Consider the following 9903-nt stretch of genomic DNA (forward strand, 5'->3'; position numbering starts at 1 on the left):
CCATGTGGCATCTGTCCCATAGTGTTCTTTCCATTCAACTTTCACCATTGGGATGGACTTGCTTCTCAGTTGTTTCACTTGCCGGTCAACAATTCATTTCGGTCATTCAGCGTACTCCATATTTTCATCCAAAGCTACCCGGTGATAATCAATCACATGGAACGAGTCTCGGAGATAACCCCTCAACATCGACACATGAAACACATTATGTATTTTCTCGAATCCTGATGGTAAAGCAACTCTATAGGCCACTGGGCCAAGCCTTTCCAGAATCTGAAACAACCCAATGTAATGGGGCGACAGCTTGCCCTTCTTTACAAACCTGACTTGGCCTTTCATCGGAGAAACACGGATGAATACATGGTCACCAACCTCATACTCAAGAGGTCTTCTCTGAATGTCTGCATAGTTCTTTTGTCGGTCCTGAGCTGTTTTGAGCCTTTACCGAATAGTTTTGATTTTCTCAGAAGTATCTTGCACAATTCCAAGCCCAAGTAAAGCTCTATCCCCGACCTCTGTCTAACAATTTGGTGATCTATACCTTCAACCATACAAAGCCTCGTATGGTGCCATACCGATGCTGGAGTGGAAGCTGTTATTATAAGCAAATTCCGCAAGTGACAAATAGTCTTCCCAACTCCCCTGAAAATCCAAAGCACACATCCGAAGCATATCTTTCAAAGTCTGTATTGTTCGTTCTGATTACCCATCTGTCTATGGGTGGAATGAAGTATTGAACCTCAGTTCTGTCCCCATAGCTTCCTGCAAACTCTTCCACAATCTAGATACAAATTTCGGATCTCTATCTGACACAATAGATACCGGAACTCCGTGTAAACGGACGATCTCATCAACATAAATAGTAGCCAATCTATAAGCATTAAATGTAGTTTTGACAGGCATAAAATGTGCAGATTTAGTCAGTCTATCAACTACAACCCAAATAGAATCCATACCTTGAGAAGTCCGAGGTAGGCCAACAACAAAATCCATAGTCACATGCTCCCACTTTCATTCAGGAATAGAGAAAGGTTGCAGTAGACCGCCTGGTTTCTGATGTTCAGCTTTAACTTGCTGACACTGAAGACATTTGGACACATATTCCACAATCTCTTTCTTCATCTTAGGCCACCAATAGGTTTGTTTCAAATCCCGATACATTTTATTGTTACCCGTATGTATAGCAAACGCTGATTTGTGGGCTTCATCTAAAACCCTCTTCTTTAGTTCCGGAATGTCTGGGACACACATTCTGTTTCGAAATCTCAACACTTCATTTACAACGCCAAACTCTGCTTTTGGACTTGTCTCAAATTCATCTATCACCTTCTTGAGGAATTCATCATCTTTCTATTTCTGTTTGATTTCATCAATGATTGCCGGCTTGACTGTAATAGCGGCTATCAATCCGCTCTGTTCACACATTACCACTTCAATTTCAGACTTCTTAAAATCTTGCAAGATCTCTTTCTGTTCAGTAAGCAAACAAGTCATACTCTCTGTTGATTTTCTGCTCAAGGCATCAGCAACTGTGTTAGCTTTCCCGAGGTGATACTGAATCTCTAAATCATAATCGTTTATCAGTTCCAGCCATCTCCTCTGTCACATATTCAACTCCTTCTGCGTAAAGAAGTATTTCAGACTTTTGTGATCCGTGTAGACTTCACACTTTGCTCCATACAAATAATGCCGCCAGATTTTCAAAGCAAAAACAACTGCGGCCAATTCTAGGTCATGTGCTGGATAATTCTTCTCGTGTGGCCTCAACTATCGGGAGGTGTCAGCAATAACCTTTTCGTTCTGCATTAACACACAATCCAAACCTTTATAAGACGCATCACTGAAAATTACAAAATTCTCCGTACCTGAAGGTAGTGTCAAAATTGGTGCAGTGGTCAATCTTGTTTTCAGTTCATGAAAGGCAGCTTCTCTTTCGTCGTTCCATTCAAACGGTTGCCCTTTTCGTGTCAATTGGGTAAGAGGCACAGCTAATTTTGAAAAGTCCTTCACAAACCTCCTGTAGTACCCGGCCAAGCCCATGAAACTGCGGACTTCTGTTATATTGGTCGGTGTAGGCCAATTTACAATTGCCTCTATTTTCTGTGGGTCCACTGAAATTCCTTCCTTATTGACCACATGCCCTAAGAAAACAACTTCATCCAACCAAAACTCACATTTCTTTCATTTCAGCTGTAACCATTCTGTAGGGAGTTTTAGAAATGAGCTGGGTGCCTGGCACAGTTTCAATAGTAAACTCTATCTCCCTGTCTACCAATTCCCCTGGTAATTCATTTGGAAACACATCTGGAAATTCTCTAACAATAGGGATATCATTCAATTTAACATTCACAGATCGTTCAGACAACACATAGCACAAATAACCCTGACACCCTTTCCTGATCAGTTTGCATGCTTTCATTGCAGATATCAAATAAGGTGGAGGCACTACCCCATTACCTACAAACACAATCTCTTTATGTTCTGGTGGTTTAAACACAACCCGTTTTGTCACACAATCAATGGTGGCACAATATTTGGTCAACCAATCCATGCCCAAAATTACATTGAAATGCCTAAAGTTCAAGGGTAACAAATCTACATATAGGATAGCATCCTCAACACGCATATCACAAAACCGGTATATAGATTCACACAACACAGATTCCCCAGATGGAGCAGACACGCATAGCAGATATGGCAGTAATTCTAAAGGTCTATTCAATCTAGATGCAAATGCACATGTCACAAAAGAGTGTATTGATCCAGAGTCAATTAACACGAAGGCATCCTGATTACATATAGAAATAGTACCTAAGACAACTGCGTTGGCATTCCGTGTATTGCCTGGAACAAGCGCAAAAACTCTCCCTTATCTCACAGTATCCCCGGTGGTAGCGGATCTCAAAGTGTTTCCTGGCTTCGGGATCAATGCAGTTGAGCTAGCAGCTAGCTTTCCACCATTCTGATTACAATCTCGGGCCATATGCCCTTGTTTCGCACATTTGAAACAGGCTCCTGACACATGGTAACAAACTCCACGGTGCTTTCTGCTACAAATATTATACATAGGAGCTGTGTCTCGGGAAGAATTTGAAGTATTTGAGGAGTCCGTATTTTGCTTTTTCGAAAATTTCTTCTTTGAGAAGAAGCCTTGCCTTTTGTTACTTTTCCAGTTAATTGTTGACTTAGTCTGTCTAGCTATGTTAGCCTCTGATATGATGGCCCTGTCTAGCACCCCAATGTAGGTCTCCAGCTTCATGACATTCACTCTTTCTAAAATGTCACTTCGAAGCCCACCTTCAAAATGTCTCGCCTTCCTATAGTCAGTGTCAATCACGTGTGGTGCAAACCTGGCCAATTCAGTGAATTTGGCCTCATACTCGGCTACAGTCATGCTGTCTTGCCTAAGTTCTATGAACTCTGCTACTTTCATGTCCCAAACACACTGCGGAAAGTACTTGTCATAGAAAATTTCCAGAAATTTCACCCAGTCAACATCCTTATGATTTTCTCGCATTAACATCCACCATCTTCTTGCCTCGTCTTCTAGCATAAAAGTGGCTAGAAATACTTACTTTGCCTCTAAACACGGGAACACTTCAAACAGTTTCTCAATGCCGAGGACCCATGCTTCGGCTTTCAACGGATCTAGTCCCCCGTGGAACTGTGGTGGTTTCATTTTCTTGAATTCTTTGGTGAGTGCTATTATCCGATCGTCATTCTGATTATCTGGCACAGGAGGTGCCAGAGATGGAGGTGGAGGGTGTGGTTGTTGCCACTATTGTTGCCACTCCTGCTGTTGCCTCAACGTTTCTGCCATTTCCTGTATCAGTCTTTCCATTCTGTCTATTCTGGCAGTAGAGGACTCCTCTATCTCATCACCTCTTGTTCTCACCATCTGATTAAACTTACATTATACTTTATACAAAAGATACACAAGTATGCATATACTAGGAAGCACACATATTCAAGCAATTGCAATGCAAGCAATTCACAAACTTATAGCACATAATCGTTCATATCAAAACAGTTAGTCATATTGTCGATGCTTCCAAATTCATACTTATCACATGAATGCATCCTAGATCTTTTTTAGACGTTTATTGCTCTTATGGACAAGTGTGTGAGTTATTAACTCGTGCTCGGATACCACTCTGTCACGACCCGAACCCGACCCTTTGGGTTAAGGCCATAATCGGCCAGTAATCACGAGATTACCTACGGCCTCAAACCAGATCAGACATAACTCATCAGAGTAAAGGGGCCAAACGAAAGCAATTTCAAAAAAACTTTGTCCATAGAGCTGTGCTTACATGGCACATCATAACATACCATACATATGCATATTAATAACTCACAACAAAATATGTACTACACAAGATTCTGTACATACAGGATCATATAAGTCTAAGTCAACCCAAGAAAACTATATACAACATATTCAAAGACTTCGCCCACATGACAAAATAAAACAGAATGACAAGGCGAAGACGGGTCTCGTGCGTGAGACGCAAGGGCTAACTCTTCAAAACCTTTGTTGTTCCACACAGACATCACTGGGGCTGGGTCTGGACTTCTCTTGGCTCACCTACAAACACATAAATGAGCATGAGCGATAGCCCAGTGAATAATATCAAATAAAGAAGTTATACAAACGATATGTAGAACAACATACTTCAAACGGCCTTGGGCCCAATTCATATTTTTATTTATGTCAAACTGGCCTTTGGCCCATTCATTTATTCGTATCAAACTAGCTTTTGGCCCATTCATTTATTCATGTCGAAACGGCCTCTGACCCATTCATTCATTCGTGTCAAAATGACCTCTGGCCCATTCATTCATGTCAAAACAGCCTCTGACCCATTCATTCATGTCAAAACGGCCTCTGGCCCATCTATTCATTCTTGTCAAAACAGCCTCTGGCCCATTCATTTGGCATAGCAACATTGTCCACCAATCGAATCAACGAACTTATAAAACTTACATAGAAGTAAGTAATTTGGACAACAACATATTTCAGATATCTTTGTTAAGATATTACTCACAGTGATCGGTTGGTTGGTTTGCCCTGGAGCTTGACCCTACACATCACATAGCACATACGGGTCACAAACGATTCAATCTGTTCCTTAATTCTCATATTCCTCTTTAGGCTTCATTCTTATCTCTTTAACTCATTTACAATGCTCAATGCATGCCTAAGAGTGCTTACAAGTGAAAGAGGACGGAAAACGAAACACAGAACGCATAAACAAAATTTCAGAAAACAGGGTCCCCACTCGAGCGTGGACTTCCCTGCCCGAGCGGACCCAAGAGGCCTACAAAAGTACTGGCTGTGTCAAATTTATGCTCGAGCGGGCGTTCTGGCGCTCGAGCGGAAGGCCACTCTACATGGCTCCCCGCTCGAGCGTGAACTTCCCTGCTCGAGCGAACATCCAAGTCTACAAAAATACTGGGAGCACGAAATTCACGCTCGAGCAGCGGTTTCCCCGCTCGAGCGGACATCAAATTTTCTGGGTTTTCCAGCTATGTTCTTGAGCTTCAACTTGACATTCCATCCAACATTTCATGCATGCAATAGCTCAAACTTCAAATACACTTGTACTAACATGGTATAAACCCCATATTACAACCCAATGAAGCTCAATTTCATGAATCAAACACATGCATGTCCCAAATTGACTCAAACTCATCACCAACACACTACATTCAAACATTCAAGGTTCATACTTCCATGATTTGCACTTGCATGTGGAATATACACAATATCCTCAACTTAATTGGTGAAGAGGTGATCAAATATATGGACTTAAACCAAAAATTCAACATGGATCATACACATTGTGCTCAAATATGAAAATTCATTGTAATTTCCTACATGCATGCATCTATTGACTTCAAAATTCAACAAATACAACTCAATTTCCTTATAATCAAACTAATTCATGTTCTTGACCATTAACCAAACTTGAATTCACAATTTACAACATTAAACTCATGAATTCACTTACCTAGAGGGTCAATTCTTCCAATCTATGGTCAAATCTAGAGTTGGCCTTCAAATATTCAAGCTTCAATGATCAACTCCAACCCTCTCCCTCTCTAGCCGGCCCTCTCTTCTCTCTTAAGGTTAGAATCAGCCAAAATGAAGCTAAAAAGGGAATTTGATGGTGTAGTGCCTTATTACAACAAATCCCACTAATTCTAATTTAATAATAATAAATAATTGGGCACTAATTCATCAATTTAATCTGGTCCGAATCAATTTTTCAATTAAACTTCACCGTAGGCTCTAAAAATTATGTCAATCACAATGGCGCGACCAATTTCGATTTCGGTGGCCGATAGGGCCTTCAATTTAATTTCCAAAACAGACAATCAAACAGATATTCCTACGGTGAACAGATAGAAATTCAAAACCACATATTTTCACATAATGGCACACAAAATCATATTAAACACATAATCACATTCATGCTAAGGACCAATTAACACATTACGAAACAGGGATATCACAGAATGCGATCGAGCTCTGGAAAGCTTGAAGGAGTACTTGTCTTCTCTACCACTTTTAGCAACTTTAATGCATGGAGAGGAGCTATACTTGTATCTAGCAGCCACTCAACATGCAGTTAGCACGGTTTTGGTGCGCACAAAAGGAATATAACACTTGCCCATCTTCTATGTGAGCAAGACAATGTTGGGCTCCGAAACAAGATACTTGCCATTGGAGAAGCTGGCCTTAACTTTAATGATAGCATCAAGGAAATTACCGCATTACTTCCATGCATACACTATGGTAGTGTTGACCGCATTTCCTTTAAAGGCCCTATTTGAGAGAGCAGACTTTTCTGGAAGGATACTAAAGTAGAGGGTAGAGTTGGGACAATTCGACATCAAGTTCCAACCTAGAACAACAATAAAGGCCTAAGCATTAGCTGACTTTATGGCAGAGTTCACCCAAGGAAGTCATTCTGTTTGCCCGGTTGACCTGATCGAGGAAACTAAACAAATGGGGGAAAATGTCACGGGAATAACGCAACCCCCTACTACTTAGCAATGAGTTGTACTACCACCTCAAGCAGAAGAACCGCGCAATACACCATTGAGCCTAGCAATGGTTGCACCACCCACTGAGGTCAAAGATACATTGCAAGGAGGAGATGGAGTAAGTTGTGCAACGACGAACACGATTTGCGATGACATGCTTGAAAGGGAAATGGTATGGCAATCGAGTAAAGAGATCGACGAACAAATGACAGGCAAAGACTTAGAAGAAATTTCTAAAGTGCCAGACCCCAAGACATCTTCAAATCCATCTATTTGTTGGAAGTTTTTCGTGGGAGAGATGCAGAAGCTTTTCGTAGATGGAGCTTCTAATAGACATGGAGTTGGACTGGAATAGTCCTTATCTCGCCAGATGGTCTGACAGTTGAGCAGACGATCAGACTTGGATTTCTAGCATCCAATAATGAAGCAGAGAATGAAGCACTTTTGGCCGATCTAAAATCTTCCTTCTGGATGAAGGCTACTAAGCTAATGCTGTACGGTGACTCCTAATTGGTGGTTAACCAAATATCTGGCGAGTATGAAGCAAAGGACAACAGAATGGCCAAGTATCAGGAGTTAGTTAGAACATAAATCAAGAAGTTTAAAGTTGTCAGTATAGAACAGATTGGCTGAGATGAAAACAACAAGGTGGATGAGTTGCTTGGATTCGTATCAATGACAAACACTTCTATCCCAAACCCTTTGTTAATTGACTTCTTGCCAAGACCAAGTATTAAAGAACCTGAAGCAGTAGAGGTGTTGTGTGTTGAGCTATGCCCTTCTTGGATGAACCCCATCATCACTTTTTTAAAAGACTGGATTTTACCAGATGACAAGAAGAAAGCAAACAAGATTCGGGCAAAGTCGCATCGATTTTGGATTTCCTCATCTTTGACATTGTATAAAAATCTTTCACTAGACTATACTTGAAGTGTGTGCACCCTAGCAAAGTTAAGGCCTTTTTGCTCAAAATTCATGAAGGAATTTGTAGAAGTCATCAAGGGAAAGTTTATTGGCTTACCAAGCTATCTCGCAAGGACATTGGTCGTCATGCGTGTAGGCAGATGCTGAGAAGTATGTCAGGAAGTGTGAAAAGTGCCAAAAGTTTACACATCAAATCCACTAACCGGTCAAAGAACTTTTTCCTTTGACCAGCCCTTGGCTTTTTGCAATGTGAGGTTTGGACATAGTTGGACCACTCCTAACCGCGCCAGGCAACAAGAAATTCTTTATTGCGATGACTAATTACTTCATAAATGGGTTGAAGTGGAAGCACTTGCTTCCATCAAAGAGAAAAATGACAAGAAGTTTGTCTGGAAGAACATTATCACTTAGTTTGGAATCTCCAAAGCTTTGATATCAGACAATGACACTTAGTTTGACGGAAGAATCTTCAAAGGCTTTTGTGAAGAGCACAAGATAGAGTTCTATTACTCCACATCAACATACCTTCAAGCCAACGGTCAGGCAGAAACATCGAACAAGGTAATCCTAGATGGCTTGAAGAAGAGGTTAGAAAAGGCAAAAGGAAAGTGGGTTGAAGAACTCCCCCATGTTTTGTGGGCATATCAAACTACCCTAACGTGATCAACCGGAGAAATGCCATTTGCCTTGGTTTATGGCATATAAGTAGTCATCTCCTTGGAAGTTGGCCTTCCCACTATCAGAAGCGAGAATTTTGACCTAAACTTAAATGGGGAGGCTACCTTGGAGCTCGACTTTGTAGAAAAACGAAGAGAGACAGCGCTGATCCATATTGCTCATATCAGCAAGAGCTGTCTAGAAAGTATAACAAAGTAGTACATCCAAGGCAATTTAAGATTGGAGATTGGGTTCTGCGCAAAGTCATGAGGAACACTTTAGTGCCTAGTGATGGTAAATTAGGACCTAATTAGGAGGGACCATAAAAAGTTTTTAGGCTAGCAGGAAAATGAGCTTATCAACTGGAAGATATAGATGGTCGAGCTGTTCTAAGACCATGGAACACAGCCAACTTGAAGTTGTTTTATTTTTAGCTTTAGTATTTGTAATTTTTTTTCTCTTCCTTTTTGCTCGGCATCAATAAAATAAGTACAATTTCCTTTTCAGACTTTGTTTGTTGTAGTTTTGTTATGCGCTTGTATTACTTCAATTTGAAATTGGAAGTCTTTGCCAGGCTGATAAGCTCAACAAAGTAGGTTGGCAAGATTGACCGACTTTTTGAAAACCTTTGCCCGGCTGGTTAGCTTAGCAAAGTAGGTTAGCAAGATTGACCAACTTTTTGAGAAATCTTTGACCGAGCTAGTTAGCCCGGCAAAGTAGGTTGGCAGGATTGACCAACTTTTTGAAAAATCTTTGACCGATTTTGGTTAGCTAGACAAAGTAGGTTGGCAGGATTAACCAACTTTTTGAAAGTCTTTGCCCGGCTGGTTAGCTCAACAAAGTGGATTGGCAGGATTGGCCAACTCTTTGAAAAATCTTTGCTGAGCTGGTTAGCTTGGCAAAGTAGGTTGGCAAAATTGACCAACTTCTTGGGAATCTTTGACCGATCTGGTTAGCTCAATAAAATAGGTTGGCAGGATTGACTAATTTTTTTGAAATCTTTGAACGATCTAGTTAGTGCAGCAAAGCAGCTTGACAAGATTGACCAACTCTTCGATTGACCGAGCTGGTTAGCTCGGCAAAATGGGTTGGAATGATTAACCAACTTCTTTGAAATCTTTACCCAGCTAGTTAGCTCGGCAAAGTGTGCATTTAGACTTATGTGGGGGCCGAATATTGGGAGTCGTAAAGAGGCCGAATAGTTGAACTTAGAGAGTCGATATATATATAGCACTCGGCCCCGTCTCGCATGTTCAAATCTTACCCTAT

The sequence above is a fragment of the Camellia sinensis genome, chromosome 8, assembly GCF_055761805.1.
Source record: "Camellia sinensis isolate YWXY chromosome 8, ASM5576180v1, whole genome shotgun sequence".
Lineage (NCBI taxonomy): Eukaryota > Viridiplantae > Streptophyta > Magnoliopsida > Ericales > Theaceae > Camellia > Camellia sinensis.